This window comes from Capra hircus, chromosome 13, assembly GCF_001704415.2.
Source record: "Capra hircus breed San Clemente chromosome 13, ASM170441v1, whole genome shotgun sequence".
Lineage (NCBI taxonomy): Eukaryota > Metazoa > Chordata > Mammalia > Artiodactyla > Bovidae > Capra > Capra hircus.
Genome location: NC_030820.1, coordinates 65,906,781 through 65,924,433, shown reverse-complemented (window position 1 = coordinate 65,924,433; position 17,653 = coordinate 65,906,781).

Here is a 17,653-nt window from a genome sequence, read left to right as displayed (position 1 = left end):
AGCTGGGATTACAGGGGATTTTTATTTCATATTCTTCTGCACATTCTTTCTGGTATTTTCCACCTTCTCTGCGGTGAACACATATTACTTCTGAAACCAAAAGAAAACAATAAATGTCATTTCTGAGCGGGAGAAAATGTCCTCGGGGTGGGGGGAGGAACAAAGCCTGCCAAAGCTGCAGAGAAGCAGCAAGACCGTGGACCACACGCGAACACACACACTCCACACCCGCCTGCACACTCACGGGCTCACACACCGCTCCACGCCCCTTTCCCCATGGGGGCAGGTATCATTCACATGTACTGCCCCCAACAGGCACACACACAGCCCATTTTTTATGCTCACAGCATGAACAACCAGAGTGAAATTCCAGAAGTCTCCAAGGAAGGAAAAGGATGGAGAAGGGGAAGAAGGAGAGGCAGCCAGGGAAGCCCAGAGATGGGCGGACAGAGACACACACACACACACATGCACACACGACCCTCTTGCCCAGGACATGACTCAGCACGGCCACTGACAACAGGCCCCTAACACCTGCATTACTCTGATGGTGGCTGTGGTTATAACTTCCACAAGATTTTCTTATTACAATGGTAATAACATAATTTGTGTTGCTGGCAGACAATTTAGGAAAAAAAGATGCTCTATTTTTTGAATGAGCAAAAGAACTTATGAATGGGAGTGACCAACGGAGACACAGGGAGAACAAACTGTGAGGAAACCACAGAGAGGAAGTGAGAGAGGCGAGAGCCTGCGGAGGGAGCCACACACATCCGCGAGCGCACGCACAAAACAGGGCAAGGACGAGACGGGAATTTTACAAGGCTGTGGAGAGAGGGCGGTGGCACGCAGACAATCAGGCAGATGGGTGTCAGGGAGCCAGACACATGGACACGAGCGCGACACGCCTCCCGCCACCCGGGCTCACAGAGACTAGGGGTAAAATTCCAGGAGACCTGAGCAGTGGGAGGGGACCTGCCATCCCATAGACACACGCTCTCCGGGTCCCAGCGTCTCCAGGACGGGCTTCATGAATGAATGAGCGTGGATGTGGGAGATACCTGCCCCCATGGGGAAAGCAGAGCCCCTGCAGACAGAGGCAGGCACCCAGAGACAGAGGAACGGACGGGGAGAGACAGAGAGGGGCTCTGAGTCAGACCGGAGACAGCAGGGAGTGTGAGACAGAGGGGGCAGAGGAAGGGGCGCGGGGGCTACAGTTCGGCCCTGGGGGCGGGGCCCCGCCTCAGGAAATGGAATCAATAGGAGGCTTCTACTGCTTTCTCTGGGCTTGTCTGTATTTTCTAATCGCTCAGTCGTGAAGATGGATGTATGACTTTGGGGATCAGGAGAAAACATGTGCCTTGAAAGAAAAAGAAACGAAAGAAAAATGGTACAGAGATTGAATGGAAATGAAGCTACAGGAACAAGCAGGGCGTGATCAGACACGTCCACGTGCGCACACACACGAGCACACACACACCATCCCTCCCCATCCTGGAACTGAGGACAGCGCCCCCCAACCAAGGGGAGCAGGGAGCAGTGGGGGCAGGGCAAACAGGCAAACTGAGGCTCCGAGCCCCAGACCTCCACACACATCTCATACATGGAGAACAAACTCCTGGAGGAGACTGGGGCGCATTTATTGATCACCTACTGTAAGTCCAGGGTTCCATTGGTCCCCTCAAGCCTGCTGCAGTGTTGGGGGGACAAGTCTGGGCTGACCCCGAGGCCTGGGCAGGGAGCATCTCCCAGAGAAGGGTCCCAGAGCCCAAGAGCTCAAAGCAGGGTCCAGGGTGGGGTGGGGGGAGGAAGCAGAGTTTGCCAAACAGATGGGGCAGAAGGCCTGCGGTAGAAGGGGGCCTCGCTTAGCAGGCAAGGGGAATGCTTGAGCACAGGGCAAAATCTTGGAGGAGCACAAGTGCCTGGTGAGAGAGAGAGAGAGGCAGAGACCAGAAGGAGGCGGCAGCGCCCCTGCAGCCTGAGCGGAGGGCCTGGAAGACCTCGGAAGCTGGCTTTGTTCTTTGCACGATGAGATTGAAGGGATTTGGGGTCTAGGGGTTGGGGGTTGTTTCTGATCCCTGATGGAGCAGAAGCAGGAAGAACAGAAAGGAAGCCAGGGGAGCCTTCCAGAGAGAAACGAGGTGCCCTGACCAGGGAGGGAGAGGGGCGGGTGAATTGAGAGCTGCTTGGGGGACAGTATCTACAGGGTGGGTTACTATGGGAGGAGAGGGACCCAGCTGACCTGGACAACTAGAGGAATGATGGAGAGCCCCAACTCCAAGAGGGCTTGGGAGGGAGGGGTTAGATTGGTGGCACCTGCCAGATGTGAGGGTGTAAGGACTCCATCAAGCATGATGCCCCAGGAGGTGGTGAAGTCACAGCTGGGGGTGCCATCGGGAAGACACTGGTCCCCAGGCAGGGCACCCCTGGGAGTTCCAGCAGGGGATGGTGGAAGGAACAGGAGACCCGGGTGTGAAGACACACTCGTGGACACACATCCGTTCACACACAGAGACACAGAGCCCTGGAGGAAGCAGAGCCCGAGAGGAGGAGGCTCAGAGGGAAACACGTGGCATGAGACAGAGTCAGACATGGGCACATCTGGAAAAGTCGAGGAGGAAGGAGAAGGAGGCCAGGAGACGGACAAAAGGCCGAGTGTGGCGGGAGCAGAGAGGCAGAGAGGGAACCGGTGCTGGGCAGACGGGGAAGCGGGATGAAGAGCCAGCGACGTGGGAGAGACCCCGAGTTAACGGAGGCTGAGAGATGGACAGTGGGGACAGAAAGACCAGAGCGGGAAGGGAAGCAGGGAGGGGCGCCCCTACTCTTTCCACCTCCTGCTCCCAGAGCCCAGGCAGACTCCACTACCGCCTTAGAGACAGAGAGGGAACCGGCTGGAGGGAGGAAGAGAGAGAGCCTCACACACACACACACACACACACACACACACAGAGCCCAGCGAACAAGAGAGACTGGAGCCGTGTTGATTGAATAGAGGGCTGAATGACGGAGACTCACAGAATAAACACAAAAGCAAGAACCCTGCAGAGAGGGGGGCCGGGCCGAGCAGGGGGCGCCTCTGTCTCTGTCTCTCTCTCCCTCTCTTGCTGTGTGTGTGTGACACACGTTCAAAGAATGACAATGACCCCCGGGGCTGAAGCAGACAGAAAGCAAGGAGTACAGTGTGGCGGGCAGTCAGATGGACAGACAGACCAACACACACACTCACACACACACAACAAAGCATCTGATGCTTGAAAGGAGCATAAAGCCACCTAATGCTTCAGAGAGAGAGGTAGGAGAGAACACAGGGCAGGAGGCTCTCAGAGGAGTGGGCAGGGGTCCCCCCAGGGGGAGGCACCATCCTGGGCACAGGCGACCCAGAGCCTGAACTGACGAAGGGACGCCATCAGCACACAGTGGGGCAGGAGCTATTCAGGAAGCCCCTTCTTTCCTAAAGATACTCACGGCAGCAGGGGTAGGGGGGGTGTGGGGGAGATGACTTGGATCTGATCTCTGGAGCTCTGAGGCAGGTCAGGGAGCAACACTAGGGACAGAGCGGTGAGAACTCCACAGGAGGGGTCTGGGCAGCTGGCGTCGGGGAGCTGGAGGAGCGACAAGGCTAGAGAGACAGTGGGAGCTGAGACCTGGACTTTGATGGCGCGGGGGATGAATGATGCTGGATAGACGTGGGAGGACAGACATGCTCAGAGGTGTGTTGGAGAAGGAGCTGGTGTCTAGAAAGTTTGACCTGGGGGAACCGGGGATGGTTGGCCAGCCAGGGGGCAGCAGGAGGCAGGCTGGCAAAGGGGAAAGGCAGTGAGATTCAAGAGGTGGCCACGGTAGGCAGCTCAGGGAGAAAGGAAGGGAGACATAGCCTGGGGCGTCCAGGGTGTGCAGCCAGCCCGGGGAGGCCCAGATCACCCGCAGGAACAGGAGGGCCAGACAAGGGAGGGTCAGTATCCCAAGACAAAGCAAAGTGAACAAGGTGTGGTCTCTCCTTACACTGGAATATTATACAGCCATAAAAAGGAACAGAGTACTGACACACGGGACAACATAACCTCAAAACCATTACAGGAAGTGAAAGGAATCAGACTCAAAAGGTCACATATGGGAGGGTCCCATTTATCTGAAATATCTGGATTAGATAAATCAGTAAAGACAGAAAACAGATTGGTTGTGACCGGGGACAGGAAGGGAGACGGGAAATGGAGAGTAACTGCTTGATGGGCAGAGCATGTTCTTCCAGCGGGTGGGGGGTGGGGGGCGGCGGTGATTAAAAAAAAAATTCTGTAACTTGGTAGAGGTTGCACGAAATTGTGGAGATACTAAATGCCGCTAAATTGTTCACTTGAAAATGGCTCATTTTATACACATTTCACCTCAATAAAAAAGTTTGTTTTATTAAAAAATAAGGACTTCCCTGGTGGCCCAGTGGCAAGACTCCACGCTCCCCACCCGAGGGGCCAGGGTTCGATCACTGGTCAGGGAACTAGATCCCGCATGCTGCAACTAAGACCCAGTGTAGCCAAATAAATAAATAGAATTTAAAATAATAATAAAAATAGTTCACCAAGCAGGCATGTGCAGAAAGGGATTTCCAGGTGGAGGGAACAGCACCTGCAAAGGTGGAAAGGCATGCTGCACATGGTGGGGGTGGGAGGTGTGGCGGGGGAGGGGCTTAGAAGCCAGAGGAGAGGACAGGACAGGGCAGGGAGGCGGTGGGCAGATGTGGGGGGTTGGGGGAGTGGGGGGGGGGGGCGCGGGCTTGAACGCTTCTTGGAGGCAAGTGCCATAGAGACCCATGAGGCAGGAGAGCACATGAGCAGAGCTGCTTTGCAGAGCTGTGACTGGTCCCCCAAGTGGGCAGAGGGGGTCCCCAGGGTAAGATCAGATCCTGCAGGAGACCAGAGAGGATGCGGGCATCAGTCACTCAAGTGGGGGATGATGAGCTCTGAGCAGTGGGCACTGGGGTGGAGGGAGGACTCAGCCAAGGCCCTGGGACTTGGGGACCAGTTAGGCACAGGTGACAGCTGATGGGGTCCCCAAGGCTGGAGCTGGGGCTGCCTCCCTGGAACTGGATGAACAAGAAGAGGCACTTCACTGCATCCCAGCCAGGACTTAGACATTAGGTTGTTCAATGAGTCAGAGAACATGTACTGAGGGCCTTCCCCGGGCTGGGCAGTGTGCTTGAACCTGCAGACACAGCAACGAACAGACAGTCCCTGCCTCTTCCAGGAGCCTACAGCACAGTGGCAGAGAGGATGGTGTGAGAGAAAGAAAATAAACCAAGAAATGCATGGATAAGATGATAGCTGCAGGACTTGGAGAATGAGCTTATGGTTGCCTGGAGGGGAGGGACAGTTGGGGTGTTGGGGATGGGCATGTACACACTGCTGTGTTTAAAATGGATAACCAACAAGGACCTAGAGTATAGCACATGGAACTCTGGCAGCCTGGATGGGAGGGGGCTTTAGGGAGAAGGGATACATGTGTGCGCATGGCTGAGTCCCTTTCCTGTTCACCTGAAACTATCACAACATTGTTGATTAATTGGCTATGTGTGTGTGTTAGTCATTAAGTCGTGTCCAACTCTGTGACCTCATGGACTGTAGCTCATCAGCGGCTTCTGTCCATGGAATTCTCTAGGCAAGTACACTGGAGTGGGTTGCCATGCCCTTCTCCAGGGGATCTTCCTGACCCAGGGATCGAATCTGGGTCTTCCACATTGCAGGCAGATTCTTTACCATCTGAGCCACCAGGGAAGCTCCTAATCAGCTATACCCCAATATATATAAAAAGTTTAAAATAAATAGAAAAAATTTAAAAGATGACGGCTGCAGTGAAGAGTGCTCTGAAGACAGAGACAGCAAAATAAGGTGAAGAGTGAAAGTGAAGTCGCTCAGTCGTGTCCGACTCTTTGCGACCCCATGGACTGTAGCCTACGAGGCTCCTCCATCCATGGGATTTTCCAGGCAAGAGTGCTGGAGTGGATTGCCATTTCCTTCTCCAGGGGATCTTCCTGACCCAGAAATCAAACCCAGGTCTCCCGCATTGGAGGCAGACACTTTACCTTCTGAGCCACCAGGAACGCCCCAAAAGTGAAAGTGAAATAAGGTAAGGAAAGCTAAACTGGAGGATTCCGTGTGAGGCTCAGTCATCAGGGAGGCCTCTCTGAAGAGGAGACAATGGAGCAATGGTCTGAGAGGTGAGCGAGCACACAAATCTCAGGAGAGAGCGCTCCGGGCATGTGGAACAGCACGTGCAAAGGCCCTGGGGTGGGGCAGCACGTCTCAGTCAAGGAAAGGCAAGGGCAGGGTGGCTGGAGCAGAAGGGCAGCGGGCAGGGGCTGGGGGAGTAGGGGGTAGCGGAGCCCTGCCTGCAGCCAAGGCCATTCCTGTAGGTGTCAGTGGGTGCCTGGGTTTTGAAGGGGAGTGTCCCCCAGGGAGACGGACCCTAATGAGAACAGGAGGGATAAGAAGGACAAGGAGGACCTGTCAGGCCCCAGCCCTGCTGGCTCTGCCCCCTGCAGGGTTGGTTGATTAAGACTTGATTAAATCCTTAAAGTTTCCCCAACAGACTCCCCTAACAGAAAAGCAACAGGAGGGGCGAGAGCAAGGTGCTTTGGAGAGACTCACAGAGACGCAGGCAAGACACAGAAAGAAAGGAGAAGAAAGCTCGAGAAAGGCTCCAAGGGAGAGCAGGGAGGCAGAGGGAAAGCGGAAGCAGCCAGGCGAGACCCCCACGCCGCCAGGGGCTCAGGATGACGCATGCTGCCGGCCCACGCGGGCGTGAGGTGTGACACATAGCCCACGCTCAGGCCACCGGGCACAGACCGTGACGTGATATCCCATCAAAGCCCCCAGGAGCAGGGATGCAGAGAAGGGAGAGGAGGGTGAGGGAGACACGTGAGCTGGATAGCCCAGCACTGGGGGGATCTGGGGCCAGACAGACAGACAAGGAGCCCCCAGACAGAAAGGGAAGGACACATGGACAAAATCATCCAGACAGACCCCTCCACTCATAGAGACAGGCCAGAGACACAGTGATTCTCACAACACATGGCGACACAACCAGGAAGGACTGTCCCTGAGACACACAGATGGACATCTGGCGCACACGCAACGCCGCACACAGACAGGAGACACACACACACACACACACACACGGAGACCAGCACACACTCCCATTCTCGGGGCAGAGACATTCAGAATTCCAGGTCAGGACACACAGACCATCAGATAAACACACAAACCCAGAGAGACAGATGTACATATACACACAAATACAGACACCAGACAGTCAAATAAATACACACACAAACGCATCCACAGACACACAGATAGGACGAGCAGATAATCACACGCTCCGGTGCACGAGGACAAACAGACAGACCTCACAGGGAGAGACACACAGACCTTCAACCTGAGTCAGACGGGAACAGACACACACTGACATGTGGAGAGACGGGAGGGACACCCGCAAGGGCGAGACGGAAGGACAGGGAGGTTGGTGGAGACGAGAAGATGGAGATGAGGCCAGGTGCCTGAACTGCAGCCTAACCAGGCTCGGGGGCTCCCCTCCACACCAGGGAGCCCGGCCACGGATACCCTTTTGACTCTAAGGTCTACCCCACAGCAGGGGGACTGAGGAGTGGAGGGGTCCTTTGTCTCCCTCAAGCGCCCCCCACCAACACCCCATCATGGAGCAGCAACCATGTTTGTTGACCAAATTCTCCTGCAGTCAGATGCAGGCTGGAGCACGGCAATAGGTGACAGGTGACAGGACCAGACACGGAGAAGGAGTCAGCAGGGAGGGAGGGGTAAGGTCAAGCGACGCGGTGTCCTCGGGGTTCAGAGAATGGGCTTGTCTGCAGAGTCAGACCCGAGTTGGCTGGAGAGTGGGAGAGGCCACAGCAAAGCCATTTCAGGGGGTCAGGAACACAATGCTGACAACCAGGGAATGAGAGGGAGGTGCACGGAGAGAGCTCTGGGACGGGTGCTCTGCAGGATGGGGGAGACGGATCAGTGGTGGGGGGGCGGATCTGGGGCTCAGCTCGGCTAGAGACCCCGATGGCAGCTAGTTGCAGAGCAAACAGAGTTTGCAAAGAGGTCTGGGGAGCTTCGAGGGGCAGGAGGTGAGGGGGTTAGGCCAGGCACACACACACACACACACACACACACACAGCACTGGCCAGTGCTCACCCACCCTCCGAGTCAGCGAGGGAAGAAAGGAGACAGAGAGGGAGAAACAGAGCCAGGCGCACCTGGAAAATTCTAGATGGAGCCCACAGGAGTGGGAGAGGAGGAGAGAGAGGCAGAGGTGGGGGAAGCAAGCAGGAGAGAGGGGGAGGTGGTGGGCAAGCAGGACACACACAAACACACTCTCACGCACACATACACTCCTGCAGTGACGCATGGAACAGAAGCAGAATTCAATAATGACTTAGAGTGAGCGAGCGGGGAGGGAGCAGCCAGGGGAGGGAGGGAGGGAGTGGGTTAGACACACACAGCCCGTCTCAGGAGGTATTCAATAACTGTTGATCGAATGAAGGAACAAAGATGAGGGACTCTCAGAAGGAAAGCTATGCCTGAGAAAGTTCCGAAGCAGATAGACAGAATGTCACATGTATACACAGTGAGGAAAAGAAAAAATTCCCAATCGCGTTTTGGATTTAAAATAATGAGAATAAACAGTAAGAGAGTCAGAATAACCGGTTTGCTTGGCAGTTGGCGGTGATCCTGAGCGAGAAGGGGGCTGCTGGGGGCTGAAATGATTTGTTTCTTGCTCTGGGATGTGGATCCATAGCTGTAGACCCATGTAAAATTCATCGAGGTTTTTCATTTAAGATTTGTACATTTATGGTATGCAAGTTATACCTCAATTTTTTCTAATGAGAGAAAGAGTTGATGGGAGAGGGAAGGAAAGATGAATGTCAGACAACAACAGAGGAACAGATGCACGTGCGCACACACGCTCGCACGCGCACACACACACACACACACACACACACACACACACACACACACACACACACACACTGTAACAATGTCCAGGTAAGAACAAACCTGACAAAGTCTGACGAGAAACGGATTAAAAAGCTAATGTGATGGAGAGAGAAAGCCCAGTGCCTAAACCCTCACATGGAAGGAGAGAGAGACCCCAGAGAGACCCAAATTGGGAGCAGGGTCCCCAGGGCAGGAAAGAAATCGCCAACTTTGGCCCTTTGAGCTGGAGGCGCCAGGGGTGGGGGCTCCCGGAGCAGGTGTCCACCACTGGCTATGAAACGGCCTGGCCAGGATGGGTCATCGGAGGTGGGGTTGAAGCAAGCAAGTGGGGGAGAAGGGGGTGAGGAAGGTGCTGAGTCTGGGGTGGACTTGAGGGGTGCAGGGGCCAGGCTAACTCAGAGGCCGAGAGCGAGGCGTGGGCACCGAGACAGCCCAGCAGGACAAGGACCACAGTAGAGCCAGGCACGGGGGTAGGTAGGAAAAGGGCCCAGAAGTAACAATCAGACAGGCAGATGGATAGAGGGATGTGCTCAGGCACGGAGCGAAAGGAAACTCTGGACAGTCTCAGAGACGGATGGAGAAGGAGAGAGAGAGCTATAGAGCGGAGTGGGGAGAGAGACAGGTCAGCATGTGTGCAAAAAGCAAAATGGAGCTGGAGAAAAGGAGGGGGAGCAGAGAGCAAGGAGTGCAAGGGAATCTGTCACATACACTCACTCACACACACACTCACACTCATGGGAGGTGTTCAGCGTGTGCTGACCGAAAGAAAATACAAAGGAACCACCCCTCAGCGTGGGAGCAGAGGATTCAGGTAAAGTGGCCGAGGGGACACAGTGACAGACGGCTTGTCACACACAGATACACACACACACACACACAACCTCTCTCTGCGAATCCACACGCAGGACCAGGGCGGCTTTCAGAACCGCCTTAGAGACTGGGCAGCTACACACTCACACCCAGCAGAGTGCTGGCTGAACAGAGGGGCAGATGCAAACCGCTCAGTGAATGAGCACAGAAGCAAGGACCCGAACGGGAGGGGCCAGGGCAGGGGCGACTGGGCCCCTGTCAGTCACTCCGTGTCTCACACACACACCTGCCAGGGAAGGAGTCATCTAGGAAGAGCCTAGATGTGAAAGGAAACAAAGCCCCCTCCGACGCCAGGGACCCCCAGAGTAGAGTGAGGGAGGCGGCCGCCCACACTGGGAATTCCACAAGAGGTTCAGGGGTCAGACGAGTTAGAGCCTGGCTCGGCCACACAGACACACGCACAAGCCTGAGGGCCCCGCACACGTGTTTGGGGAAGGATGATGGGTAAGCGAGTTGGGGGACACGTCTTGGGACCCAGACACGCAGGCACACAGACAACCATGAAGTCACATCTTGGCAGAAAAAATGAATTAACGTGGGTAACACAGAGTTAACCTAAAACTCAGAGGATGCAGGGAACGTAGAGCATGCGTGCTCAGTCACTTCAGGCGTGTCTGACTCTGCAGCCCTGTGGACTGTAGCTAGCAGGCTCCTCTGTCCATGGATCTCCAGGCAAGAATACTGGAGTGGGTTGCCATGCGCTCCTCCAGGGGATCTTCCTGACCCAGGGATCGAACCTGTGTCTCCTGCATTGGAGGCAGATTCTTTCTCCACTGAGCCACCAGAGAAGCCCGGGTGACACGTAGAGCTAACCTAAAACTGAGAGGCAGAGACAGAGAGAGACAAAGAAAGAAGAAAGCAAACAGAAAGCCAGAGACCCAGAGGCAAAGACAGGAAAATAGAGAAAAGGAGAAAGGCACCGAGGCGGGGTGTGGATGCAGAGGCGACCAACAGACACGGACGCAAGAGGGGCCCAGACGCCATAACCAGAGGAGCGGCCCAGAGCGGGGTTGGAAAGAGAAAACGGAGATGGGGGCCGAATGGAGGAGGAGAGGAAGGTCAGCAGGAGACGGAGAGGTGCCGGGCCACCAGGGCGGCAGAAGAAGCAAAGGAATGAGCAAGAGAAAGCCGCCTGAATGGACGGGAGGGACCCTCAGCACAGCCCTGGCTGGCTTCAGGGGGCAGCCAGGGGGTCAGCAAGGGAGGCATGTGCCACACCACACACACACACACACCACACCACAAAACACATCACACACCATACACACACACACACATCACACCATAAAACACATCACACGTGACACACACCACACCACACACACCACACCACACACACCACACCACACACACATACCACACCATAAAACACATCACACACCATACACACACACACACACATCACACCATAAAACACATCACACGTGACACACACCATACACACACACACATCACACCATAAAACACATCACACACCATACACACACACACACATCACACCATAAAACACATCACATGTGACACAGACCACACCACACACACATACCACACCATAAAACACATCACACACCATACACACACACACACACATCACACCATAAAACACATCACACGTGACACACACCATACACACACACACACATCACACCATAAAACACATCACACACCATACACACACACACACATCACACCATAAAACACATCACACGTGACACAGACCACACCACACACACATACCACACCATAAAACACACGTCACACCATAAAACACATCACATGTGACACATACCATACCACACACACCACACCACACACACATCACACCATAAAACACACATCACACCATAAAACACATCACTTGTGACACACACCATACCACACACACACACATCACACCATAAAACACATCACACACCATACACACACACACACACACACACCACACCATAAAACACATCACACGTGACACACACCATACCACACACACACACACCACACCATAAAACACATCACACGTGACACACACCATACCACACACACACACCATAAAACACACATCACACCATAAAACACATCACATGTGACACACACCATACCATACACACCACACCACACACACACACCACACCATAAAACACATCACACACCATACACACACACACATCACACCAAAAAACACATCACACGTGACACACACCATACCACACACACACCACACACACACATCACACCATAAAACACATCACACCATAAAACATATATCACACATGACACACACCACACCACACACACATCACACCATAAAACACATCACACATGACACACACCATACCACGCACACCACACCACACACACACATCACACCATAAAACACACCACACCATAAAACACATATCACACCATAAAACATATATCACACATGACACACACCATACCCCACACACACACACACACATCACACCATAAAACACACATCACACATGACACACCATACCACACACACCACACCACACACACACATCACACCATAAAACACACACCACACCATAAAACACATATCACACATGACACACACCACACCATACCCCACACACACACACATCACACATGACACACACACCACACACACAGATATACCACACCCTACAACACACATCACACATACCACACACCACACCCCACATACCTCACAAATACTACACCATATAACACATCACATGCCGAACTACATACACAACACACGCATAGCCCATACCCACCACACAGGTGTGTGAACACATGAACAATCGCAGGAAGCCCAGAGAGAAGATGAGGTTTCGAGAAGTTTCAGAGAAGCAAGAAGGAGAGAGCAGGACAGGAGCGGGGAGGGCAGGGTTCCGGGCGCCACTCTCCCCTTCCTGGGGTCGGTCTGTAAGTCTGTCCGTCTCCCTCTCACTCACTCTCGGCCCCTCCCCAGCCGCCCCCTCCAGCACACAATCACACTCTCCAGAAAAGGGGCAAACCAGGGGCAGAGAAAAGAGGGGCTTGGTGACTGTCCTGCCCCCGGGAGCTCTTCCCCTTCCTGCATCTCCTCCCTGGCTTCTGCACCTGCTGCCCTGGGACCTCACTCAGCCCCCTCCTGGGGGCGCGGTGCACTCCAGGCCTCTGTTCAAGATCGGGACCCCGGCTCTACTCTCCGCGGACAGTGGGCCTTTCTGCATCTGCTCTGCTCATCTGTCCTTCTGGACACTAAGTGCCTGGTCAACAGCTGCTCCACAGCAGATTTTTCTCACCCCTGAACCCCAACCCCCAACCAGGATCAGGCACACAGTAGGTGCAAAGTGGCCACGTGTACAATGAAAGCTTACACACCTGAGTGACAGCAGAGCTGGAAGGCGTTAGGATGAATGAGGAAGGGAAAAGCCAAGGGTAAAAGAGGAGGGCAGAGGGAGCGAGAGCCCTGGGTGGGGGACAGAAAGATGTGGCAGGCACATCTGGAATAATCTGAAAGGAGGTACAGGGTATGGTGGAGCCCTGGAAGCTGGCGGGCAGTGGGTGAGGGGTGAAGCACTTGGTGGGTACAGGCCAATACATGCACGCATGCACACACACACCCAGGCAGGGCAGCTGCTTCATGACAAGTGCTTTATGAAGAGCCTGCAGAGCCCAGGGAATGAGATGAAACACCCACCCCCAGCACTCGGCAAGAGGGGGGCTGCGGGAGAGAGCCCACACTGGAAATTCAATAAGCCTGCAGATGTGGGAGGCAGTTGGCCTGGGGGACATATAGGGAGCTAGACCCCTGCTCCCTGGCAGACACACAGATGCCAGGGCCACGCATGTTTGTTGGGGGAAATGAATAAATGAACAGGGGACCCCAGAGCAAAAGACAAACCTGTCAAGGTGAGAGAAATGGACAGGAAGGGACAGAGACTTAGGGGGCAGGGGTGCTACACATACTATGGGGCTTTGCTGCTCTCATATGGAAGTCAGGGGCAGACCTCAGGGGGCAGACCTCAGGGGGCAAGGTGGAACCCATAAGATCCAGAGAGGGTAGAAGGTGCAGAGGACATAGAGCCTGCCAGCAACAGCTTTTGCCCAGGGTCAGCACAAAGAGGGCACTCAGTACATCTACAGCCCACAATACCTTTAGGGGCCCATGAAAAATGTTTTAATTTATTTCAAAATCAGGAGAAAAAATGAACTTTAACACAAAGAAAATGTTTTCACAGATAATGTTAATGTTAACATATTCCACTTTATATCAATGTTGTAAAATACTTTTTTTTTGGTATCTTTATGGAGGAAAGGACCCACGAAGGCAAAACTGACCAGAGCCCATGAAGTCATCATGGAGCCCTGGTTGAGTGCCCAGCCTGGGATGGGGTAACATGAGGCAAAAGCTAGGACAGACCCTACAGAAGGGAGTGCTGGAGCCGAGGGAACCCAGGGAAGGGGCAATCAGGAAGGAAGGAAAGACATGTCAGGCAATCGTGAGGGAGCTGAGGCTTCCTCCACCAGAGACAGGATTCTTCTGAGCAGGGCCAGAAATGGGAAGAGAAAATGAAAGACCACAGCAGAGGGAGGCTGAGTGACGGCTGAGTGGGGCGCAGGATCAGGGAGGGAGCAGACGGGAGCTGAGTTGAGTTTGGAGTGGAGGGTGCAGTGTCCTGGGGATGGTTGCCTGGGAAACCATCAGGGAGGGAGGCCTTGAGATGGAGGCTGGAGGAAGCGTGGGGTTGAGTCTGGGGCCAGGATGGGGAGCAAGCAGAAAGTGACCCTTGAAACCAAGTCCTAGGAGCCCCAGAAAGGGGAAAGGGGGCAGGGGGAGGTTCATACACACACACACACACACACACACACACACACACACACACAGAATGACAAGAAAGGGAAGAAGAGAAAGATATTTAATAAATCTGCAAGGAGATGGAGGTGGGAGGTAGAGAAAGAGACCCACTGGCACAGAGACCCAGCCGCAGATACACGGACACACACACACACACACACACACACGGGGACAGGACAGTCAGAGAAAGAGACAGGCATTTAATGGCACCTCAGCAAGGGGGAGGCAGGGCAACAAAGGCAGACACACAGACGGATGGACAGATGGGCAGAAGGCAGAGCCCTGAGTCCCCTGGACATGCTCTGAGGGAAGCACAGGTCTGGCAATGGGTGGTAAGAGCCCCAGTGAGAGAGGGCTGGGGAGAGTGGGATGGACAGATGGACAGAGCTTCATCTCCCCTCCAGATCCCCCACCACCACAGCACCCTCCACCTCCATCGCTCCATCTCTGTGTTTCTCTCCCTGCAGGTCTCTCTCTGCCTTCCTCTCTGCAAACCAGAGCTTTCTAAAGACCCGGAGAGAAAAATGGGAAAAGAAGACAGAGATGGGAGAAAAAGACGAGGGACCTTGTGTGTGTCTGTATGTGTGTGTGTCCAACACAAGGTCTGGTTGGACTTTTAGGAGTGAGGGGATGAAAGAAGATGAGCAAAAGGACCAACAGCAGATTGGGGGGCGGGGCGCAGCCTGGAAGGGTCAGGAGCACACAAGCCTCATAACACACCACATACCGCACACGCCACACACACTGCCCACACTGGAAGTGCAATTCGTGGGAAGAAGGTCAATGAAAACATGGAGAAAAAGAGGCAGCGTGTAGCGGGTGTGTGGAGCTGAGACAGATACACAGGGGAGTGCCTGCACTCCCAAGGCTGCCTGGCAGGACTGGGCCCAGGGTCCATCTTTAATGTAAGTTTTACATATGAATGTCTGAAAGAATCAAGAATCAAGCCCAAGAGCCAGTAACAACAGGTCAAAGGATGAAGAGACAGAGAGAAAGAGACAAGGAGACACTGAAGCCAGAGGGTAGAGGGCAAGCGACTGTCCCAGATGGATACACACCCGGAAACATGTTCCAGCCTCTCTAGGTGGTGGGAGTGGGTACATAGCACAAATTACCGTCTTGTTTTTTTTTATTCCTGCTGCAGGGCGAGCAGGATCTCATGCCCCCTGCAGTGGAAGCGCAGAGTCTTAACCACTGGATCACCAGGGAAGCCCCAAATACCACCTCTTATTATACATGCTTTTCTGTATCTCTCCTACCCTGCTGTAAGGAATGTTGTTGTTGTTGTTGTTGTTGTTGTTGTTTGCAAACATCTTATTTTTCTCAAAAAGAAAAAAAAAATTCATGCAGAACGAGAAAAACCACTGAAACCTGAATGGAAAGGCGGAGGGGTGAGGAGGTCCCAGGGTTTCCAATCCCCTGGCGAGAGCTGGACACTGACGAGGGCGGCACAGGAGGAGCCGGCAGTGGGGCGGGGAGACGGCAGCCAGCAGTGAGCATCACGAGGCTTTTCACTGTCTCTCTCTCGAAGGGTCGAGAAAAAGCAAATTGAACAGAAGCCTAGGGAGTCAAAACCAGAGAAGGAACCAGAGACAATAGGTGGGAGAGACAGGCTGAGCCTCTGCCTCCCTTCCCTGAACAGATGGCACCTCTGTGGGCCACATTCGGGTGCCTCAACCAGAATTTCCCCAGCCTGTGAACCACTGTGACAACCTCTGCAAGTTCCAGGGGCGTCAAAGAGAGCTTCCAGAGGTGACCTGTGGCCTCTGAGATATGTTTTGAAGGATGAAAAGGAGTTTGCCAGGTTGCAGAGAGGCAAGAAAGGGCATTCTCAGTGGTGGAAACAGCCTGGACAGACGCACCGAGTGGCCGGAGGGCTTGGGTAAGAACCAGAGGCTTTGAGAGATTGGTTAAAAAAAAAAATCTGAGACAGAAACACACAGAGACTAGAGGAATAGAGACAGCCGTGAGACACAGAGAAAAAGAGAAACTAGCAACAGGGAGAGACAGACACATACAGACACACAGACAGACAATCAGGAGCGCACAGGAACACAAAGAAAAACACCAAGAAGAGAGCGTGGTGCTGTGGGGGGAGGGTGGGGGGTTAAGGAAGGAAAAGAAGCACAGAAAACTGTCAAGACAGCCAGAGAGAGAGCTGGAGAGACACAGATAAAGAAACACAGATCACTGAATCGCATGGAGAGAATAGGGGCTGGGGCTTCTCCCGGATTCGACCCTCTGCCCAGAGCCGCGCTGCGCAGGCGCACTCCCGACCCTCATCCCGCTGAGGATGCCGAGGACACGCGCTTTGTCCCCGCCCGGGGGCTGGGGCGCATCCCGGGCTGCTCACACGTGTCCTTGCACCCCCTTCCTCACCGTGTGTGTGGGCCCTGGCCAAGCAGCTGGCATTCTGTGCACGTCCTGAGCCCACAAGCATCCATGTGAACAAACACGATGCACCGTGCAGACAAGAGGAGCCCTATCATTCAATTCGGGGTCCTGGCCCCAGGAGCCCGCAGATTGAGGCAGAACCTCCTGAAGTGGTATCCACGTAGTACTCACAAATCGCACCCACACGGCCGGAAAAAAGCAGGTTCACACATTTGGGCACACAACCCCAGGAGCCTGGACTCACAAGCCACCTGGACACATGCCCACACACCAGCACAGGTGTTCATGAGCAAACAGGCGCACAGGCGTACCCACGTGAGCACAAAGACACTCCCAGGAGCACACACTCACACCCATGCTCCTACCTCTGCTTCCAAGACACACGCAACACCCATGGAGTCTCCAGATGTCCTTTCAGATCCGGACATTGTGGTGTTTGGCATGTGAACATAACAGCAAACAGAGAAACATCCCGACTTTGAAATCTGTTTTTAATTAACAGATTAAACAGTGTCATTAGCCCAGAGGTAACTCACATGGATAGGTGTGTGAT